The sequence below is a fragment of the Montipora foliosa genome, chromosome 6 (genome assembly GCF_036669935.1).
Source record: "Montipora foliosa isolate CH-2021 chromosome 6, ASM3666993v2, whole genome shotgun sequence".
Taxonomy (NCBI): Eukaryota; Metazoa; Cnidaria; class Anthozoa; order Scleractinia; family Acroporidae; genus Montipora; species Montipora foliosa.
The window spans coordinates 46,894,959-46,899,958 of NC_090874.1; positions in this window are offsets into that span (position 1 = coordinate 46,894,959).

Genomic DNA, 5,000 nt, shown 5'->3' on the forward strand with positions numbered 1-5,000 from the left:
TAGAATCGAAAATTGACAATGCTGAACTGAATTGGGTTGCTCACATATGCATAAAAAATTAAAACTTTTTGTAGCTGACAGTCTCTATAACTGTGTGTGTAAATGACGTGTACTGTCCAATTACACAGGTATGATGCGTAAACTTTCCTGTTTCAAACATGATACATGTACATACACTGTCCTATTACAACAATGTCACATAAACTGTCTTATTAGTACATGTATTCAAATTGTGCTACTGATAACCAGTAACGAATGAGAATTTTGCTATAGTTAGATTAAAATAATACTGCTTATCATAAACTATGTCGATCTTCATTTGCAGTAATAGAAACAAGAAAACCATCATTCATCACAGCTTTCATAGTTTCTTTCAAATCGGTAAGTTGAGAATGTTATTGCATTTTTACTAACCTGACATAACATGCACTAATCAAACTAAATCAAAATTTCCAAGCTTTTAGCAGTTTTCAGGTGAGTGTTGAAAGAAATTAGGGAATTGCTTTGGTTTTGAATTACTTCACTCGGAAGTTGATTTAAAGGTACTGATGCACTTTTTCAACCAACCAGAAGTAAAAACTGAAATAAGTAAATTGTGATTTGCATATCCATGTTTTCCTGCTCGTTGTGTCAGCCATGTGCTATAATTTTGAGTTGTGATTGAATCACTAGGTTCACAAGCACGTTTATTATTAGAAAAAATAATGCATTTCAATTTTGCAAGAAAATATATAAACATGTGTGCAGTCCTGAATTTTGAAACTTAAGAACTTGATGACTTTCAAAATATCATTAATTTCTTGGGACTCACAAAGGAATAACTACAGTAATACTCAGTTTACCCGAGTATGATCGTTTATGTCATTCAGCATCTTGTTTTGGTTTATCTGGATTTCCTTGTTGATAATTTTAGTGCACTTGAGCATAAAGTTATGGTCCATCATGAACCTGAAGGCCACAATAAAGTCCAACTGCTGCTCCAGAGTCATTGAAAAGAAGGAGAAAGCAGCATAAAATGAAAAAGAAAGAGAAAGTGAGGGAAACTGCATCTACAGGGAGATGCCGAGAAGGAGGTGCCTTTCAAAATGATTGTGTAGAGTCCTTAACTACAAAAAATGTAGAATTGAAAGCTCGACTAGATAAAGAGACTAAGAAGAGGAAGGTTCTTCACAGTGAGAATCTGGATTTGTGCAGGAGGCTAGAGAAAAGACAGAAAACTGATCATAAGTTAAGCAACATTTCTGGTACATATGTAGCTCGAGTGCATCGTACCATTGAGTCTTCCAAGAAGCAGTCCTTGAGATCTCCTCTTGTTCGAAGGATTGATCAAACTAACTTGACACTCCAAGAGAAGACTCCTCATGTTCTTGGGGAAGGGGATTTTTGGCTGTGTAAAGAAAATGTTGTACCGTGATATTGAAGTGGCAGTCAAAATTCTTAAAGGGAATGCCAGTGAAAGGGAATTAAAGCACGAAGCAAATGTCATGCACGAAATTGGTGTGCCTTTTTTGTATGGTGTTTGTGTCAAGGACACACATTTCATGCTGATCATGCAGTATTGTTCCCAAGATGATAAAGTTGTCACCCTGAGTGATGCAGCAGATTCTGAGGACCTGTCAAATGTCTCTTGGTTGCAAATTCTTATCCGCGTTACTGAGGCCTTGACATTCATCCACAAGAAAGGGTTTGTCCACAACGATCTCAAAGGGAACAATGTTTTATTATGTAAAGATGAACAGATGTGGCAACCAGTAATTATAGATTATGGAAAATCTGTAGGGCTCAGTGGAGCTCAAGCAAAGCAGAATAATTCTGCACAAAGTTAATGCAATTTAATTAAGAAAAGGTGTTCTCACACTGCACCAGAAGTTTTCTCTGGACAGCAACCCCCTTCCTGTGCCAGTGATATATATTCCCTTGGAGTAATTTTTAAAAAAGTGAATGCAAAGCTTCATTGCACTGTGGTACCTAGTGACATTGTTTTAGCGTGTTGCCACAACAATCCTTCACTGAGAATCAAAGATGCTTTATTGCTGGACAAGCTTAATTCAGTTGTTAAGGATTGGAATAATAATTTACTATGCTTCATTTATTTTTGAGACATTCAAATGTTTTCAAGTAGTTTAGCTCATTATCAGAACTAATTGACAAAATTAAGGAATTAATATTGCTATCATCCTTAACTAAGGACTGAAAATACCAAAGGCACAAATTTACTATTTAGGTTCAGCTTATTGCTGTTGCATATGATTGAAGTTTCTCTTTGACCATGAAAATCCATGAAGCCAAGCTAAGTCAGTCATTATGGAGGAACCATGACCTCCCTGTCATTGGCCTGTACTCATGGTCCCAGTAACAATTCTCTCCTACAGGCCTGCTCTGTTAATAAGAGCTAATAGTAGTGCTGCTATTAGTGTCGGTTTGGCTGGCTTACAGTACAATGTTGTACCGCACTGAATTCTAGCACAAAGAAGAAAATATCATTTACATGTTAAAACTGACCATGAATTGCATGTCATTGTCTTTTTTTTCCAGTAATTGACCTTTATTATAATTGTGTTCATTGTTATTTGAGGATAGAATGGAAGCTCATTGTCGTGTCCAATAAAATAAGGGTCTGCAAATGAAAGTTTTTAACATGATACATGTACGTACTTGTACATTGTATTTTTACCCGCAGCAAAAATATAAGTACAGAAAGATAAGTTTAAACCATTGATTCCATTTGGACCCCTTTGTCAGATTCTAGTCTAGTCACATATCAAGAATAGGATATGTAGTTAGAGGCAATATTGCCAGCTGGGCTTGAGGGCACGAGCCCATCTGGCTAGGAGGAAAAGGGGGCACTCATGAAGAGAAGAATGTAGTTTTTACCATTCATCCTTGGAGACTCCAAAGCTAAAGCCAGTGAAATGAAACAAAAACACAGCAAAACCCAGAGTGACAAAAGTTTTCAACAATTGTTTGGCAATTCTTGAAAACTTTCATTACTCTGCATTTTGCCATGTTTCCTTTTTTTAATGTGATAGATCATCTCCACTAAGAGGCTTATTGTTTCACTTCATTCAATTCTGTAATGTTATGAGGTTTCTGTCCTCAACTGGCAAAGTGGGACCCAAACGTGCACAGTGATGCTTGATGTGTAAGGGCTCATTAAAGAAATTTATGCTTGAACAAGATTCAAACCCATGACCTTTGCGATACTGGAAGAGTGCTCTCCCAACTGAGCTGGTCATCTTTGTGTGTTTGTTACATACCTATACCCACTTCAGAATATGAAGATATGAGATTTCATAAAATTATACACTTTTTAACTTGTTGTGTTGGAGAAGCCATGACCAATACTACTCAACCAAAGAACCAGTACTGACTTTACAAGGGAAGTTCAATCCAATTGTATAACAGGAAACTGCAACTAATGGTCCCTTTTTCACTTTTAGTAGTTGGCACAGAAGGGCATTAAAATATTGCCGTGTCTCCCACCAAACGTGATAAACCTTGCACTAGTAATTTGATATTTCTTTTATTTTTGTTTCCAAATGTGCCAGAACAAATCCTACAGTTTCTCTTTCCAGCATTTAGTTGGTTTCTTTTCTCTTTGTGTGTTAACACAGGACAGGTTGGATCAAGCTAGGTCAAAATCCCTTGGAGACTTTGCTGTTAATTACTGTTTCTTGTTTTCAATAACACTGACATGTATGATGAAAATTAGTAATCATCTATGAAACCTTTGCTTTATTGCAGATACAGCCGTTTAATTGTACTGAAAGTTTCCCTGTTAACACCATCTACTGGAGTTATCATGCTGAAGAAGCAAGAAAAAGTCCACATTAGAAGGAAATAGAGTCAAATGTGGTCACTGCCACATTTTCTTGTCGAAAAGGCAATATCATGAGCATAAGCGTCACGTTTTTAATGCTTTGACTGGAACATGGAATGTTGAAGGAGATGTCGTACAGCAGGATGTTCCTGGATCAAGTTCTAGTGAGGGTGGGTGCAATTTAAAGTTGTGATTTAGTTGCAACCTTCAGTATGCAGTGCTGAGATTCGTTCTTATTTACATGTAGTACTCCAGAGCAATAAAATTTATGGAAACTTTTCTCTAGCGGCAAACATGTTGAAGCAGCGAACTTTTGTGTTGTTATCTTTTAGGCAAGATAAAAAGATGATTGCATTATTATTGTCCTTGGTTTCTCAGGTTTAGTTAAAATAATATATTAAAATTAAAGAAGTCAAAACCACCAATGAGGTGCATTACCTTTTTCCTCCATGGATGAATCTGCTTTTTCTTCACAAATACAGCCAATGGATGTGCCTTCTACTGATGATAATCGTAGTAAGATTGCAGTGATTAATTCTCCAACTTGTTTAGGTAATCATAAGGTTTCAAGTTCAATTTGGAATTAATTTGCACAAGTGAGTTTTTCAAAAAGCTGAAATTACACAAGCCGCTTTGGCTAGTGCAATTTCAGTTTTTTGAAAAACCCACAGGTGCAAATTAATTTCAAATTTAACAAGAAAAACCAGATGATTACCTATTAATAGTACAAACATGAAAAACTTACCACTTTGACATCTGATGCATTTCTCTGTTTATCGATAAAAAGGTTTTAGCAAGTATAAATTTCATTTAGCCCAAATGAGTAGACCTTAACGCTCATATATAATTATATTTTCTTTCACAGTCATACTCGTTCATCTTTCAGGATCTGAGCCGTCCTGCAATGGGTTTCGGGTTTTTGACACAAACAGCTCGTGCATAAAGCCCCGTACGCCGCACTTTCTATGACGTAAACTATATATACCTTTCTGTGTGAGTAGGTACCTTTAGGAATATCAAGCCAATGACTATTGCACACGTTGATTGCTATTGTAGAATGTAAAAGTGTCTATGGTCCTTCTTTAATAACTAAATAGGTGGTCACTTAACGCAAAAAAAAAAACATAATTAGATGTGACAACAACAGCTAACAGACTTATCCGGCTAATGGGTGCAATCA